Below are 20019 nucleotides of genomic sequence, written 5' to 3' on the forward strand. Positions count from 1 at the left end.
CCCAAAACAGTCCTGTGATTACTTGCTGTATGCCCTTTGTTGTAGGAGGGGTCATAGACGCAGCTTCTCAGCCACTCAGGCAGGCCCTTGGTGGGTCACACCTGCACCTCATAGTCACCAGGCCCTGTACAATCTTGGTGGCACACTCAAAACATGCAAGAGGTGATGATGATACATACTAGAACAAATCTGTCTCATGAGGGTGCCGGTCTCTACCTGATACAGGGCCAAGTCTAGGGACCATCACAGACACTTTCCTTGGGATGGAAACCATTATGATCTGCATAAGGGTGGATTTTATCAACAACTCTGAGTCTGAAGACACAGGGCCCTGATCTCTTGCTATCTGTACAAGGTTGGAGCAGAGTTGAAAGCAGCAATGTGGAAGCTCAGAAAACCCCAGGCTCATCATCCCTGAATCACAGATCCCTACAAAGTCACTGCAGTATCCACCAAACCCATTGGAGGCTAAAAATAACATTTCAAGAAGAGTCTGATCCCCGGCACTGCAGGTCTCCACCTCATGCAAGACAAGTCCAGAGGTTCAGTCTGAGAGTACTGGCTATGAAAAGATTATTTAGGTTTTTTCAGATGCTGGTTTTTAGCACAGTAAGGCTCAGTTCTGAGCTCTAAGGAATAGTCCTATGCTTTCTTTCTTATCCTTACCAAGAGACTGGAGTCTTGCTTTCTGCTTGCACCTGTCTGGAAGCCCCAAATATTCACTTTGTGAGTGTGGGCCTGTGCCCAGGAATGGGGATCCAGCTCAACTGAAATGGTTCATATTGGGCCTGGACCTGGAAGTCACTTTGCTCTCTGTTTCTCAGGATGGAGGCATCTCTCCAGGCCATGTTTCTAGGAGCTGGCATAGTGGTGACTGGGCAACTCTTTCCTTGTTGCTTTCTTAAGTGTGTTTTCTTACTATTACAAGGAGACAAGGCATCATGGTCTTTCTTCTGGTTTCTATAGCTCATAGTTTTGTAACTTGGTTTGGGTATTGCTCTCTCTTGGAATCTCTGTAGAGAAATAGTTTCCAGAGCCTCTTACTCAACCACCATCTTGGTTCCAATCTTGAGTCACATATGTGCTTTTTCTCATAATCACCACCTCTCTGCTATGTAACAACCATAGGATTGAGAATCAGCTGTAGGACCCCAAATACAAAGCAGGGCTACACAGATCTGAACACAAATTTCTAGGTAAATTTTCTTACTAATTTTTAAGGCTGCAATGTACAATATTGTAGCTATAAGCCATAAACATCCATTTAAATTAATTAAAATCAAATTGAATTTAAAATTCATTTCTTATTCATACTAGCCTCAAGTTTCAAGAGCTCAACAGCAATTGTGGCTGACAGCTACCATGCAGGACAGCACAGAAATAGAACACTTCTATCATCGCAGAATCTTCTGGGCAAAACTGTTCTAAAGAGCACAGATGGTCTTCCCTCATCACTCAACAAGAAGAAATTCCAGAAAAGTGGTACAAACTTTCCAATTCTTTACACAGCTCTAACCATGAGGACTCAAGTCTTGTTGAACATAGAAGGCCTTCAGCCACAGAATGACTGATTTTTCACAATGTCAATGGAAATTGCTCAAATAATGCTCCTGAGCCACTTCTGAATTGTGACTGTGAAGAAAATGTTTAGTGATAATAAAGTAGAACTTTCACAGTGCTGAAAAAACTGAGGATCAACTTTTTTTGCTTGCATCAAATAAGTAGCAGTTCTTTGAATGAAATGTGGTTAAAACTTCATACAAGGAGCAAGTATTGTGGCACAGCAGGTTAATGCCCTGGCATGTAGCAATGGCATCACATGTGGGCACCGGCTCAAGTCCCAACTGCTCCACTTCCAATCCAGCTCCCCGGGAAAGCATCAGAGGATGGCCCAAGTGCTTGGACTCTGCACCCATGTGGGAGACCTAAAAGAAACTCCTGGCTCCTAGCTTTGGATTGACTCAGCTCTGGCCATTGTGGCCATTTGGGGAGTGAACCAGTGGATGAAAGACCTCTCTCTCTCTCTCTCTCTCTCTCTCTCTCTTTCTGTCTTTCAAATAAATATTTAAGAAAAATATTTTTTAAAGCTATGTACAATTACGAAAGCAAAAGGGACACATTAAATAGAAAGAATGCAGTTTTCAAGGACAATGAGACCAGAAACATTCAACAATAGCCAACACTGTGAAGAATATACTATCAAAATTATGCATAACCAGCATTTCTTTAAAAATAAGACTTTTGACAAGCATATAGGTAATGCATGCATTCATACTTGAATATAGATGATTTAGTTATAGAGTCTTGGAATAAAAAGTGGTCATGAAAGTCAGCTTGGAACAAGCACCACATACTATACAATAAAAATATCCAGTACTGGAATGATGCTGTGGCATAGTAGGCTAAACCTCCTTCTGTGATGCCAGAATCATATACTTATTCTGGTTTCTGTTCTGGCTGCTCCTCTTCCCATCCAGCTCTCTGCTTCTGGCTGGGAAATCAATGGAAGATGGCTCAAGTGCTTGGGCCCTTGCACCCACACAGGAGAAATCTGTTGGCTCATGTCATCAGATCGGCCCAGTTCCAGCCATTGAGGCCATTTGGGGAGTGAAGGAGAGGGTGGAAGATTTTCTCTCTCTCTCTCTCTCTGTGTTTGTAATTCTCTCAAATAAATACATAAAAATCTAAAATAAATGTCCAGTAGCTTTTCAAGCTATATGATTTAAAGTTTAGCACTTTTTTTTATAAGCCAAGTCAACAGGTTGATATTTAAACTCATTTATGGGAAGATATATGTCTTGTAAAATTCTAGTGTTTGGGCTTGAGTTCTGTCAATTTAAAAATCTCTTTTTTACATCCTCACAAACTCTTTAAAAATATCTGTTATCATTTAGAATGACTGGATTGAATGGAATCTAACAGTTTATATCAATATTTTTTGTATATAGAGTAATGAAATGAAAAACCAAAGCCCTTTTTCCTTTCATAGAATTACAGTGAGTCTACTACCTCTATGTGTGTGCACATGTATGGAGGGAGAATATACCCCGAATGCATAGATTTCTTCACAGTTTGTGAAGACTTCACCCACTGGTTGAACTGGGAAGCAGGTCAAACATTAAATTGATTAAAATTATTATTATGTAATGATGAGAATTCCCATGTTATATAGGTCCTTTCTTAAGTTGCAAATGTATGTCATCTCTTATTATTATAAAATAAAATCTCTTATTATTATAAAAATGTTTTGAGATATTTTTGCTGGTTTCTTGTTTGTGACTATACCAAAGGAGAACATAACAGATGAAAAGAAAACAAAAATTATCAAAGGAGGCAGGCTCCTTTCATCTCTATTAGTAGAAAAACCATCCAAGGCAGCCATCTATTTATGATATGATGATAATCTGATATGATCTGATAATAACAATTCCAATACAATAGTAACCTCAAATTCTAATAGGTTAAGAGCCTCAATATTAAATGTACTAAATTGTAAAATGTTTCATGTACATTTAACATTCAATAATTAAATAAACATGAAAACAAAATATAGTGTCATTCAATGCCCTTTCAAGGATATAAGATTTAAGATCAGTACAAACCCTCTACAGCTGTATTTTTGGCAATGACCTATTCCTCCTTTTGAGGTCAGACAGTATGATTTAGAGTATGACTCCCTCCTTACTCCCTACAGTAATTAGTCTGTCTTGCACAAGAAAGTTGCTTGCCAAGGAATATTTTAATTGGACACTAGTTCCTATAACTAACTAAAAGTCAAGGTTGGGAGCACGAAAGTCAGTGCTGAAACATTAAGATAACTCAGTATCATCAGACCTAAATCTGGCTGGAAATTTTAGTCTCTTCTAATGGCTGTTGAATTAACTCAGTTCTCTGTAGTAAGAAATATTGTCTATTATCTTGTAATAATTAAAGTCCAAAACCACTACTCACAAAGCCTCTCAGTATTTATAAAAACCTATACAGTGATCCCAGACTCCTATTAGATTTCAGTTTTGCAAGATGTAGTTATCTGCTCTACCTTAGTTTTGTGTTTTGGTTTGTTTGTTTAACATCAAGGTTAATTCACCAGATGCTCCCAGACGTTAATGGGCTGTTATATAGATGAACATAACTTATTAACAGTAGCAGTAATGCCTTCAAAGATCTGTTTGAATGTGTAGTACTAGGTGCTATACACTTAAGATATTTGTAGACGATAATTATAATAAAATTGCCATAAGTTGTAATTTAAGAAAATATGTATTTTACACTGTTAAGAAAATGCAAATTTTGTCTCCAATAAGTTGTAATGATAATCATGATTCACCCATAGAAACCTGAGAAGCTAATGCTTTGGTTTGGGAGATAACCAGAACTTGATTTCAATTATATCTCTGCCACTTAGTGATTCTATGACATTCAGGGAGTTGTTTGACATTGCTCAACCCTTTTCCTCATCTGTAAAATAGGCATTTAAAATTCTATCTCAGATAATTTGAAAGGAAAATACTAAATAGATCATGGCCTCTTGTAAATAGTCTATATGTGGTTGTCCTTGTTAGTCTTCAAATGTACCAACACACACACACACACACATCCAAAAGTATGTTTAATAAATGTCTGTATAGATCTATGCTTTTTATTAAATGAGATTCTGCATGTGAGCAATATCATTTAGAGAAATTTTATAAGTTATCTTCTACAAGCCTCATATTTGTATGCTTTTATTTCATTTAACAACAGGATCCATATTGTGTGAAAACATATTCTTTTGACACGATTTTATCATGGCTACTCAATTCTGGAAGATCCATTGTTTTATAAAGATCCATTGTTTTATAACATACATGTGCAAACATGCATGCACACATATAATCATGGATCAACTTCCCAGTGATTTTATCTTTAATTTATGGTAGAGATTTTTGTTCTACTATTCTCACTCCCTATTACATACAAAAGAGGACTTGAGTTACAAGGCCTGTCTTAATCTTTTAAATGCATTGAAATTACCATTTTTATTTCATAAGCATTTTTTTACATTAGACAAATCCTCCCACATCAGAACTTAGAACAAGGGAATCCTCCTATAATGCATTTGAAATAGTGTCAGTTAACAGAATGAATTCAATCTAAGCACAAAACTAATTTTTATCTGAACCAGCTCCTTCTCAAGGAAAATGGGGCTATAGAATGAGATAAGAAATGTTAGTTCTTTATCGCTCATGTAACAAATCTCTTAATAATACAAAATGGCACGTTGGTTATTTCTAGTGACAATATTAGGATGGTAATGAGAAAAGAATGGTATTACATATTCATTCTCCTGACAGGTATTACAATAAGATTGGGAACAGACAAAAAACTAATCAATTATTCTTGGCCAAAAGGGAAATAGGAATGGTAAGAACAGTCCTGGTAACATGAACAAAACGATTCCACTGTCCTAGTACAAGTTCAAGTCCTGTCTACTTCTGGAGACTCTTATCAAGCTCTTTTCAAATCCACTTAAATTTCTAGTCCTTTTAGTTTGAGTATTTTCCTGATTGCCACCTCATTGAAAAACACATGCACAAGTTATCCTTCCCTAACTACCCTGCGATGTTGTACCATAGATCACAGATTCCCTATACTGCTGGGCAAATTCCCATATCAAACAGTCCAAGTTACTATGGCATAGCAGATAAAGCTACCATTTGCAGTGCCAGCATCCCATATGAGCGTTGGTTTGAGTCCTGGCTGCTCCACTTCCAATCCAGCTTTCTGCTATGGCCTGGGAGAGCATTAGAAGATGGTCCAAGTGTATGGGCCCCTGTACCCACATGGGAGATACAGAAGAAAACCCTGGCTTCTGGCTTCGGATCAGCTCAGCTCCAGCCATTGCAGCCATTAGGAGAGTGAACCATTGGATGGAAGACCCCCCATCCCCACCTCTGCCTCTTTTTAACTTTGCCTTTCAAATAAATAAATAAATCTAAAAAAATAATAATAAAGTCATAGAAATGGCCTCTGGTGGGAAAGCAAGGATTCCCCTGTATGCAACAAAAGCCTGGGAACTCAAGAATTCCTGTTTGAGGAAATTAATTAAGCTTCTAAGTATAACAGTGGGAACAATTTTTGGTGAATTGGGGAGAGTTGGTGTTTATTCTTTGCAGTGATAGTATAATTATCAAGCAATATAACATTGGACCTAAAGATTCATGCATATATTGATGTTAAGACATGGAGCAAGTCGCTGGTTAATGATGGTTTTAGGAACCCTGAGAGTACCATGTTACCTGAAACAAAAGAAAGTCTTTCCTATGAATTTTCTGAATAGTGTTCTTAATTCTACAATATTTAACACATATTCTTAACAATTTTATAATACTTTTTTATGCTTTTGTCCTTTATTAATTGGTCTTTGTAAAGCAGGTGATAGTAAAAGAATGAGACAGTCCTGTGAGAATTTTTTAAAACATCTCATAAAAAGAATTAACAATATCACAAGAAAAAGAAAATGAAAATAAGAGAAAATGTTTTTTGACAGAACCTAAGTTGAGAAAATTAGTTCCTTATTTGGCCCACTGAAATATACAGCAATGGGAAGATTTTAATCAAAATTTATATTTTTCAGGGTTTTATTGTTCCTTGTTATTCTATACTAAGGTTTCTTTTGTGATACAAATGTCTTCATGTTCCCCAGGTACCACCAACTGGTGGTGCTGATGGTAGTGGAATTATTGATGGTGGTGGTGGTGATGATTATGGTGGTAGTTATGGTGATGGTGGTCATACTTCTTTCTCTTTTAATGCAGTAGTACTTAGTTCATAGGACTGGTAAGACCAATCATAATCACAAACTAGTGAATTTCAAAGTGGATTTTCCAAAACAGTGACATCAATATCTACAGAGAACTTGTTAAAAATGCTACTGAATCAGGGGTGGTATTTGGCACAGTGGTTAAGACACTGCTTTGGGGCCCAGCTCTGTGGCATGGAAGGCTGGGCTTCCACCTGTGGTGTCAGCATCCCATTTGGGTGCCAGTTCATGTCCCAGCTGCTCCTCTTCCAATAAAGCTCTCTGCATATGGCCTGGGAGGACAGTGGAGGATGGCCCAGGTGCTTTGGCCTCTGCACCCACATGGGAGGCCCAGAAGACACTCTTGACTCCCAGCTTCAGAGCAGCCCAGCTCTGGCTGTTGCAGCCATTTGGTGAGTGAACCAGCAGGTGGAAGACATTTCTCTCTCTCTCTCTGTCTCGCTCTCTATCTGTGTTTGTGTGTGTGTGTGTGTGTAACTCTGCCTCTCAAATAAATAAATACAAATCTTAAAAAAAAGAGACACTGCTTTGGATGCCTGCTCCCATATCAAAGTGCCTGGCTGAAGTCCCAGCTCCACTCCTGATTCTAGTTTCCTGCTATTGTGGCATTTGTATTCTGAAAACAGCAAGTGATGACTCAAGTGCTTGGGTCCCTGCCAATCACTTAGGAAACCTGACTGGAATTCCATGTTCCTTGCTTCAGCCTAGCCCAGCTTTAGTTGTTGCAAGTATTTACAGAATGAACAAATGGCTGGAAAAATCTCTCCATCTACCTCTGCTTCTCTCTCCGTCTCTCTGCCTTTCAGATAAAGAGATCATTTTTAATGATATTGACTCTGAAAATCTAGAGGTGGAACTCACAACAGTCAGTTCTAGCACATCTTCCAGATGGTTCTGGTGCCTGCCCGACTTTGGAAACTAGTGGACCAAAAACTCAAAGACATTCAGGACAAGGATCAGGAAAAGATGAGAAAACACCAATACACACTATTCTATGCTTTCAAGTTATTGTCTAAAACCATGACTGTTGCTTTCTATATTTTTGAAAGAAATCTGAATTAATCAAAATAAAAATGTTTTAAAAATTTGATAATTCAGTAATTATGATTCAAATAGGTTGATATGAAAACACATAGTATTGCTAAAGGGTATTGTATGTAAAACTATATTAGGTTAATTTTTTATTCAAAAAGTTTAATTCAAAAAGTTTTTATTCAAAAAAGTTTAATTCAAAAGTTTAAAGATTATTTTATTTTATAGCAAGAGATAAAATTACATAGTTGCATTAGAATTAGTTTTAAAATACTCCTATGAACTCATGTTGTAAACTGACGTGTAAACCGTTGCATGGAAGATCTCTCCTTGTACATCTCTGTTTCTCTCTCTTCACCTCTCTGCCTTTCAAATTGAATGAAAAAATAAAGAAACACTGACCTTCAAAAGTAATATAAAAACAAAAAACTGTGTCTACGGTCACCTTGCTTAAAATAAAATAAAATAAAAATGAAAGAACCCAAACATCATAGCTTTGTGCTTTATTTCATCTGAAGAAAATACTTGTTTCAGTGATGACTGGAACCATACCTTGGAGCTGATAAAGCAATATGGACCTACAACATCTTATTATCAAAATAAGGATGCTTTCAAAGGTACCAAACAATTTAATAAAATAAAAAGTAAAACTTACTAATAATGATGATAGTCTGTGGCATTAAAATAGGTAAGGTACATGATGTAATATGTATATAAAATACATATTTTCAGTGATCTACTGCATGAAAGGTAAAAATATATAGTAGATGTGTCTAGGCTTGTTTTGCTTGCTACATTTCACTGGAAAATAGAAAAATACCAAATCAAAATAATTAGGCTAAACATTACATGGCTGAAAGAATATGTTTTGGGCTAAAAGGAACTTGTTCACATAGGTATAACATACATTAGCACACTCACAACGATTAGAGAGAATGAGGAACTGCTGGGAGTTTGGAAAATGTGTGCCAAATACAAGATTAAAGCCATAAGGTTAAGTATTTTTAGGCAAAAGCATGCAAAGTCAGGAAGTTCTTGTTATGTTCTTGACCAGTCAGTTCATCATCATAAATATAGCATTTGCCTTAAAACTGTTATCTCTCTTAATTGCTCTCCTGCTCCTTTTTGGCATCAGAGCGGTCTGACCCCAAGAGTATAAACAGGGGGATGCAAGACTCTATCTAATGATATATTATTATATAGCTTAGATACAAGTGGATATAAATAGAGTCTAATTCATTCTTTTCTACCAGGAATGTCTCTGAAAAAGAAAGCATTCTTAACATTGAATGTCTAGTAATTTCAGAGTTGTACCTCCACTTAGAAGATCTCTATTTCTTGAAGGATCCAAACTGCTTTCATTATTGTAACTTTTTTTTCTATTTCTAATAGATTCAGAAATTACAAACATTTAGTTAAAGTAGAATTCACCCAGTAACTTTCAAAATTGCTTTCTGGATACATTCAGAATAAAAAATGTAGACTCAAGTCCTTCGGGGAAGCTAATAAACTCTTGGGCTGCTGGACCTGACAGGTATAACAGCGTGCTATTCTTAGAAGTCCTATTTGGCAAAATTATGAAGTGGCAAGTAATTAACAGATGTCAGCTTTCCATTATCAAAACTTGGAGCCAAATGTACTTTAGAATTTAGGTGATTTTTCAGTTGTAAGAAAGTTTATGGCACATTTGCTATATAATATAAAACTATCCAGATATCTGAGGTAACAGCCTGTAATCAAGCAGACTAAATTTTCTACAATGAAAGTCACACTAAATTAAATAAACACATAATCAAAATAATCTCATGTTCTGTTAAGTCAGGTTTTGTCCTAAACTTATGAAAAAAAAAAAAAAACTCAGTTTTTGGAGATTTGTGACTAGGAATTACACATAAGTTGCAGTCAACCTAAAGAAAAAATTGCTGTTATTATTTACCATTATTCATGGTACTACTAATATCACTTATACAATGGATATTTTCCAGTGGTTTATAAAACAATTTCTAAACCTAATGACAGTCTAGTAATACATAATTAAAAACATTAAGAAATTGGGAGCCAGAGAGCTGATGTGGAGTGATGTCAATATTTTAATTCCTCTTTTGAAAAATGCTTCTTCAAGTCCTTTGTCCAATTCCTAATAGGATTGTTTGTTAATGTTGTTGTTGAGTTTCTTGAGCTCTTTAAATATTCTGGATATTAATTCTTTATCAGTTGCATAGTTTACAAATAATTTCTCCCATTTTATCAGTTGCCTCTACACTTTCCTGAGCATTTATTTTGCAGTGTAGAATCTTTCAGCTTGATGTAATCCTATTTGTCAACTTTGGCTTTGATTGCTTGTACTTCTGGGGTCTATTCCAATAAGTCTTTGCCTATGCCAATGTCTTGCAGCGTTTCCTGAGTGTTCTCTAATAATTTGATGATGCCTGGTCATTGATTTAGGTCTTTGGTCCATTTTGAGTGGATTTTTGTGAAATCCAAATGGCCAACAGACACATGAAAAAATGCTCAGGATCATAGCTATCAGGGAAATGCAAACCAAACCACAATGAGGTTTCACCTCACCCACTTGGATGGCTTTCAAACAGAAATCAACAAACAACAAATGCTGGCCAGAATGTGGGGAAAAAGTACACTAATCCGCTGTTGTAGGGAATGTAAACTGGTAATGCCACTATGGTACTACCACATGACGCAGCCATCCCACTCCTGGGAATTTACCCAAAGGAAATCAGCATACGAAAGAATGATCTGTACTCCCATGTTTATTGCAGCTCAGTTCACAATAGCTAAGATATGGAATCAACGCAAATGTCCACAACTGAAGACTGGATAAAGAAATTATCCAATATGTACATCATGGAATGCTACACAGAGGTAAAAAAATAAAAATAAAAAATAAAGAAATCCTGTTGTTTGCAACAAAATGGATGCAACTGGAAAACATTATACTTAGTGAAATAAGCCAGTCCCAAAAAGACAAATACCATTTGTTTTCCCTGATCTGTGGTAACTAATAGAGCGCCTAAATGGTAATCTATAAAAGTGAAATTGACACTTTGAGATGAAGTGACTTTGAATAGCCTCAACTGTTGAGGAACTTTTTTTTTATACTATTTGTTTGAACTCTTTACTTAGTGTATGTATGTAGCTAATCTTATGTGTATAAAATTAATTCAAAATAAATTTTAGTAAAAAATAAGAATGAAAATAGTAGAGAGAGAAAGAATAAGGATGGGAGTGAGGGTGGAAGGCCGGGTAGGATGGGAAGGAAAGAATTACTATGTTCCTGAATTTGTATTTGTGAAATGCATGAAGTTTGTGTGTCTTAAATAAAATTTTTAAAAACAGAGAACAAAAAATGTTTTATAAATATCCAACTCAAAAAATCTATGTTTTTCTACTAATATAGATAATATATTTTCTACTTATAAATATATATAACCATTATTTTTCCATTTTCATTGAATAAATATTTATTGCCTGCTCTATGTCAAGCACTTTTCTTGACACCAAGGAGACAGTAGGAAACAAAGGTAGCTCTAGTAGAGATATCCTAATATCTATACTATCTAGAATCTAATACTCATATTCTAATAGGTAGTAACAATACACAAATAAAAACAGACTTTAAAATTCTTTTTCAATTAATTTACCTATTTTATTTGAAAAGTAGAGCGACAACGAGAGTCAGAGAGGGTGTTCCCATCCACAAATGCTCACAACAGCCAGGGCTGTGCCAGGCCAACCGAGAAAGAAGAAACTCAATACAGGTCTCCTATGTGGGTGGCAGGAACTCAACTACTTGGTTCATCACCTGCTAACCTCTTTGGCTGAATGTTATTAGCAGGGAGCTGGAATCAGAAGGGTGCAAGGATTTGAACTGATGCATTCTCATATGGGATGTTGCAGTCAAGCAGCATATTAACCACTAGATCAAATGTTTTCCCCCTAAGATTTTTTTAAACAATCTGTAAGTTAGTAGTAAGCATAATGTGGGATAAAGAAATAATAATGTCTGGAGACAGACAGACATTCACTACAGGATCATGAAGAAGGCCTCCCTAAGATTTTTGAACTGAGACCTGAATGAACTGAAGAGAGAATGGTAACGAAACAGTGATCCAGAAGGAAAGAGGAGGAAATAAAAATGGCCTGAGGTATAAGGTTGCCAATGTGTCCCAGTGTGTTGTGGGTATGCCCCATGTAATATCCAGAATATATCTATGGGGAAAATATATGTTATTTTTCTGAAATGTAAGTTTAAATGTGTCTCCTATATTTTTATTTGCTTATCTGGTAACTTTACTGACATGAACATGGTTTGTCCAATTGCAAGGACCACACAGAGGCTGAGAAAATGGACAGTGGTAAACTGGACAGAACCACCTGGAGGAGAAAAGTTGAGAAGAGAGCCCAATGTGGCAATCATCAGCCACACATGGCCAAGGAGCACAGGAAGTATGGCTGGTCAGTGCTGAGATGTGCTGTACATCTGAAATACACAGAATGTCAAAAACTTGATATGGAATCTGATTGTGAAATATCTCAATTTTTTTTACATTTACTATATGTTGAAATGGTTATAATTTGGATATACTGCATTAAGTAAAATAAATTACTAAAATTTACTATGCCTATTTTAATTTTTTAATGTTTCTAAAAATATTTTAAATTGAAAATATGGCTTATATTAATAATTGGATATTAATTATATAAATATTTTTAATTATTCAAACTATGAATTATTTTATTTACATTATTTATTTATTTACATTAAAAATATTTTAAATTGAAAATATGGCTTATATTAATAATTGGATATTAATTATATAAATATTTTTAATTATTCAAACTATGAATTATTTTATTTACATTATTAATTATATCAAATAATATTGATTATGTTGATAATAATCATATATTATGTTGGATAGTGGTGGATTAGAAAGAAAACACCTAGCAAGGAAAGCGACAGGTAGAGCCTCGTGGATCTTGGAAAGGATTTTGGGTTCTTGAGTGACTTTGATACTTGAGTGACACAGAAAGGCACTGGGAGATTTTAGCCAAGGACTTCAGTGATGTAACAAGGCTTATACTTAAAGAAATCACTGAGGCTGCTCTATTGAGTATTCTACAACAAACCTCCAACTGAGATAACTTAAATGCAAATATATTTTCTGAGTGATGGCTACAGTCACCATCTGCAGAAGTTACCATTTACTGTTGCCTTTTCTACCACATCCCGTCATTACATTGGTTGCAGTTCACCAGCAGAACCAACTTATTGCCTGTGGTTCTAAAGCCTGAGTTCCAATGTCTTTAATTAGAAAAAAATATTGGAAAATTTACCAAGTGATGGACACTCTTCTCGATGCTGGGGATACAGTAGTAGTAAAAGAAGGTGAGTGGAGAAGCAACAATAATGCCTCATGGGGATTATATTTTAGTGAAAAGAGTTTATAAAAACAAATAAAAATGAAACATTAAAATATCAGATATATGTAGTTCATTTGAATTAAAGGGGTATGGTAAAAATTCAATCATGAGATCGCTAGAAGACAACAAGTGTGGACTGGGTTATTTTCATTAAAGTAATGTGTTGGGAGGCATCAGGATGGAGGTTAATGAGCCACTGGTGTTCATATGAACACCATATGTTAAATCCTAAACACTAGTGGGATAGTGTTAGGAAGTATGGATCTTAGGAGATGATTAGATGATGAGGGAGGAGCCCTCATGCCTGAGATTAGTGTCCTTGTAAAAGCAGTCTCAGAGACATCTCTGACCTCTTCTACCACATGATGCTACTGCAAAACAACAGCCATCTATGAGGACATATAATATAATGAAGGTTTGATTTTGGCCTCTAGAACTGTGAGAAATAAGTTTATGTTATTAACAAGCCACTCAATGTATGGTGATTTTTCTTTAAAGATTTTATTTACTTACTTACTTACTTATTTATTTGAGAGGCAGAGTTACAGATAGAGGGAGAGACAGAGAGAAAGGTTTTCCATCCACTTGTTCACTCCCTAAATGGCCACAACAGCCAGAGCTAGGCCAATCTGAAGCCAGAAGCCAGGAGCTTCTTCCAATCTTCCACACAAGTACAGAGGCCTAAGCACTTGGAGCATCTTCCATTGCTTTCCCAGGCCATTGGAGAGAGCTGGATCAGAAGAGGAGCAGCCAGGACAGGAACTGGTATCCATTTGTGATGCTGGTGCCAGAGGCAGAGGCTTAACCTACTATGCCATAGTACAGGCCCTCTATGGTGTTTCTTATACTTCCTGAATGGACTGAAATATAGCTCAAATGAATATGGTTGAGGGGTGGAGTTTTCAGGCACACACAACAGGTAACAAAAAGACCCTGACACTGAATTGTTCTTCATATGTCAGAGGAACAGCAGGAACATAAATTTAATTCAAAATTCCAGAAATACAAGTAGAGGAAATTATGTGGCTTTGTAGAATTGTGAAGTTGATGGAAAAGCAAAAGCAGTTCTGACTACTACACATAGACAGTTCACCAGTACCCTCACTATGGGGCTCTCCCAAGGAACCTGCAAGCCCTTGGATTAGAAAGCTAATTTAAGTGGCTTTAGTGCAATCTGAAGTAAGACAAATCTATCAAGCCAGACATTCCACAATAACATGACCATCATGATCTAGCTTTGTAAATTCAGTGTTCTCCTAACACGTACTGCAATAAGATGTGGGATGTGCCAATATCAGAACTTTTGAATGAATGTACCTTGAGTTTGCCTACTCTTCAATGGAGCTAGGTAAGATGTTAAGGGTAATTTTTCAGAGAAAGTTGCATGTAACAGAAGGAAAAAAAGCAAATGTGATTTGTAAGGAAGTGGATAAAAGACAAGTAAGGGATTTCAAAAAGATTTCATATTCATTAGACAAGAACTAGATATTATGAAAAAGTAACCAGTTGAGAAATGAAATTTTCCATCTCGAAGTATAAAATTCATTAAATGACATGATTAGCATAGGACATTCAATGATATGTCTTAGATGCTATTAAGTGGTTTTAAAAAAGAAAAGAAAAATACAGGGTAAAGTGAAAACATGGGTGCCCTTAGCAAGAGGGGAAAGTACAGGGGATACACTTTAGAACAAAGCCCTGTGGCAAGAAAGGAAAAAACCCTAACCTTAACCCTAACCCTAACCCTAACCCTAAGGCAAGAAAGAAAAAAGGCACCATAGTTTTGCTCAGCCACTAAGTAAATTTTCTTGGGGCAACTCCTGGCTGTTTCACATTGAAAAGGCCCGAGGGAAGCAGAGGATCTCTTTGGTTCCCAGGTCAATGAGGGATGCCCTAAGTGCGCATCTCTGTGAATCTAGAGAAGAAAGCCAATAAGAAAACTTTGCTCAGAGGGTGAACTCTTTAGGAGAAATGCAAGAATATTTTGGGAAATAAATGTAAAAGTAAATACCGCTGAGCGTTTGAGCTGTCACGGGACACATCGGCCTACTGACCTAGCAACAGTTACCTGAAAGATCCACAGTAAATGCCATATTGCGTTGCTCTTGGGGAGGTCCCAACTCAGCTTTAGAGAAGGACACACATGTTGTGTCTTCCCACTGGAGAAAGTGAGACTTCATTGATGCACAATAATGCAGCTAACTGAATGCAAGTTTTCCCAGATGTGTTCTGGAGGATGATTGTCCCATTATGTGTCCTGTGATGTTAGGAAAACACTGCACGTTCTTTCACTGCCTTAGAGATTTCTGATACACATTAGCACATTAAAGGCTTTGAGAAGTTCTGAGATGAAAAATCTGTAGAGCTTTTGTTTAAACAACGTCTTCTCACGTTTATTTGAATAAAGATTCCTTTTATCTGTGGACCATATGTTCACATGTATAACAATTAATGATCATAGATTATGCCATGGGAAAACAGCTTTTGGGTGAATTTTCTGGGCACTCTAACCTGGACATAGTTCAGAGAGAAATATCTTTGTGGATTTCATCATCTTTGCAGGAACACTTCATCCCACCACATGACGAGTTTTCAGAAAGTTAGCCCTGCCTAAGATGATCTCGAATTAGAACAAATGCAAGAAGAGCGTAACAGTGTGACCTGAGCCCTCACTTGTTCTTAACAGAAAAGAGAGAATTGGGTGGTGTCTCCACCAATCAGTCTCTCTCTCCCTCTCCCTCTCCCTCTCCCTCTCCCTCTCTCCTTCTTTCCTCTCTCTCCCTGGTTCGCTCTCCAGCATTGAAAATGAACTTTATCTTCTTTTTCTCTTTTCATGGACTGTTTATCCCTTATTAACCATCACTTAAAATAAACAAAGGTGTAAATGACAAAATGGACTGTGACACACCAAAGGAGGTTAAAAAACATAACAGAGCAGCAGGAAATAAGTTCTGTGACGGATGAGGCCATTGACAACTGGAACCTCATAAAATATGAAGATTTCACAGATGAAAATAAAATAAAAAGAGAATAGGAATGGGGATTCTGGGAAACCCAGGATGCCAATGTTCTAAAGCAAATAAAGAGATTATTCATGTTTAAATCTTTTTATTGACCTTTATTAGAAATGACCCCCCCCTACATATGGCTCTAGAAAATGAATTCAGTATTTTAATGTTTTTAAAATTTATTTTTAAATGTAAATATTTAAATTTAAAATTTAGTATTTTTAAAATTAATTCAGTATTATATATTTTCACAAATATATTCATGCATATCTAGTCCACTTTGGTTTTTTTCTATGTTAAATATTCAAAGGACAGAAGCATTCTTAGTTATGAAATTGACTTGAGATAGAAAATGTCCAAGAAGAGAGGGGAAAGTTGTCTATCTTTTCTCAAGCCTGCAGAACAACAGGGACTGCTTTTGTGTTCCAAGATAGGTGCATATTGGAAAAATTAAGATTGTAAGTTGGGATTTTAACATATTGCATCATACTATTAACTGGCCTATGATAGGGATAAACTCTTTTATCCTGTTTAGATTTTGGTTTCTTCATTTGTAAAAAGAAGCAATGGTCTAAACCAAGAGTTAGAAAGCCACAAGACTGGGCCAAATTCAGCCACCAACCATCTTTATACATAAAGTTTTATTAGAGCACAGCCATACTTTTCTGTTTATATATTGTCTATGGTGGCTTTCATTCAGCAATGACTGAATTGAATGGAGTTCAATTGAAGGAGTTGCAACAGAGACTGCATGGCCCTAGAAGCTTAAAATATTTACTCTCTGGACCCAAACAGAAAAAATTTCTTCAGTTAGCTTCCTGGCGGCACTGACATCCTGTGATACAGATTATTACCCCACAAAAGGTTTAATTATTGTCATTGGAGTACAGGTGTTAAGAGTAGAGTAAATGGCCTCAACAAACCATTCCAATTTAAATATTTCATGAACCTTTAGTCGATTGCTTTTACCACCCACAGCATTTTGACAATGAACCACACACCAAATTGCTGTAACTAGTGCCAAGGAAACACAGTTTGAAAACAAAGCTTGCTTTCTGGTCCATGCCTTATGAAAATGTATGATGTGAATTGCTCTCCAGTAAGGTGTGTGTTGTGCTGTGTCTCCTGCCATGAATCCCAGAAACCACAACATTCCTCAACTCAGTCTCCTTCATAGAAAGGGGAGAGCTTGTCTTGCCAACCAGATGAACAAACACTGACATTTTATTTATTTTTCTTTCTGAAAATGCTTGCTCAAAGGGAATAGGGTCCCCAAATTTTCTGCAGCTGCTGTCTGCTTCATTTTCTGAAAAATATACCCTAGGCGGCTGCTTGGGTGGCCATGGAGAATGGTTGAATCAGCCTGAATTTCGCATGTTGGATGCTTTGAACAGCTTGCAGTGATCGTATTATCACAGGGTGCCGACCATATCTGGCCGCCTACTCACCATTGCCTCTACCTTATTGCCCAGAATTTGCTACAACAGCAAAGGGATTTTCCTACGTGATGGTCTCCCTTAGCTTTTAACTCGATACATCAAGAAACAAGCTGCTAGTCCAGGCTTGATATCAGAGGAGAATTCATTTAGAAAAATGTCAAGAACATAAAAATTCAATCACCATGTGATTATGAATACCAAACTCAGAGTGTGGAAGAGATTGTAAATTTCATGAGAATATTGTTTCATTGTGTATGAGTTTGAGGAGAATGCATGCACATTCTATTAAACAATAACATTACCAAATATCCATTTTGAATAATTAATAACAGTATACAAAAATGCAAAAAGGTAGTCATAATATATAAAAATTCAATCATACTAGAATTTTGTAAGCAGTTTAATAAGAATATGTTGCTGGTGGATTTTGAGAGATGTTCATAAGTTCTTTATAATCAAAAGTTATTGAACTTGTTTCACAGAGGACACAGCTAACAGACCCTGGCTGGAATTATGGCTATCTATCTACCTACCTATCTACCTATCTACCTCTTTATCCACCCATCTAATATACCTATCTACCACATTTCTACCTATTTTACATGAGAGACTAAGAGTCTTGGGATCCTAATAAGAATTTTGGTTTAAAAAAGAAAAAACAAAACAGTTTTGGAAGTGCTATGGTTTGAACATTTGTATATCCTCCAAAATTCATGTTGAAACTTAGTCTTCAGTACAACGATCTTAAATATCCAGGCGTTAGGGGGTGATTAGGGCATACGAGTCCCTGATGAGTGGGATCACGGCATTTACAAAAGAGGCTTCACCCAGCCTTCGAAATTGTCTTTGCCCTTCCATTCCTCTGCCTTGTGAGGACACCTTGATAATGTATGAGGAAGTGACTTTCCCCAGATGCCAAATCTGCCAGTGCCTTGATCATAGATTTCCAAGCCTCCAGAATTGTGTGAAACAAATGTCTATTGTTTGTCAGTTACCCCCTTTCAGGTATGTTATTATGCCAGTACAAATGACTAAGGAAGCTTAGGGTAACTTATCTGAATAGATAGTACATGCCTGTCCCCACAAGACTGAGCACCTTGTACAACTGTGCCAGGGAAAGAGGTCCCTCAAGAGGAAAAGGAGGAGAGAAGGAACACAAGGGGACATTTTAAAAATTGACCCCAAACCACATCCAATGTCTGCAAGCTCAAATTCCTTGACAACATTCCCAGAACTCAAACCATTCTTGAAGTAAGAAAGAGTACAGGACAAGGCCTTGGGTTTCATGCAAATTACAAACGTATAAGACCTAAAGAACCAATGTATTTCTGAAAAGGTGTTTGCAAACAACTACTCTTTAACCATCCCATTTAATCATCCACAAATCAGAGCTTTGAAGCCCCTTTGATCACCCAAATATTAAGAAAATAGATTTTTAATGGATAATATAAAGATATCCATGGAAGTGGTGACAGCAGGTGCTGCTCTGCATGGGGAACTGAGGGATCTCGAGGGAGACTTACAGACTTACACTTTTTTATATTCTTTGTCTTTGAATTGAGTGTTTTGTTTAATCAAAATAACTGAGGGTGTGCTTTCAGTCTAACAGTTAAGATGTGTACATCCAACATCAAAGAGTCTGCGTCCAGTACCTGGCTATGCTTCTGACACCAGCCTCCTGACAATGCAGATCTTGAGACAACTGTGATGGTTCACGTAATTGGCCCTCCATGTGTGAGACTTGGATTGAATTCCTGTTTCCTAACTCGGGCCCTGGCCCAGCTTCAGCTTTTACAGGCATTTAGAGAGTGAAGCAAAGGGTAGGTTCCCTTTCTATCTCTCAAACACATAAATAAATTTGAAAAGCATAATATGTATTACAAACATTAATAAGATATATAGTTTAAAAAAATGAAAGAACTGAAATTGGCATTCAGTGTCACCACTTTAATGTATTACCTCTTACACAAGTAGGCCATTTTTTCTTATATTTATTTTCATGTATCTGCCCTGATTTCCAACAGGGATCTCATTACTCTACTGCTATTTCTGTACCATTTTCATTAATTCTCACCCACTTGCTGCACCAATAATGTCCTTCAGTACTTTCCACATGATTGTTCAGTGGGTCAGCATTTGGATTACAATTCCAAGAGAAGTAGTATCAGTGTTGATTGTGATGGTTAGCAACTAGAGTTAGAATTTTGGCTCCTGCCTCTTTTTTTTTTATACCCTAGTAACTAAAAAGCTCCAAGACTCAGTTTCCTCATTTCTGAAAAGAGGACAATAATAACAA

Source organism: Lepus europaeus, chromosome 12, assembly GCF_033115175.1.
Source record: "Lepus europaeus isolate LE1 chromosome 12, mLepTim1.pri, whole genome shotgun sequence".
Classification (NCBI taxonomy): domain Eukaryota; kingdom Metazoa; phylum Chordata; class Mammalia; order Lagomorpha; family Leporidae; genus Lepus; species Lepus europaeus.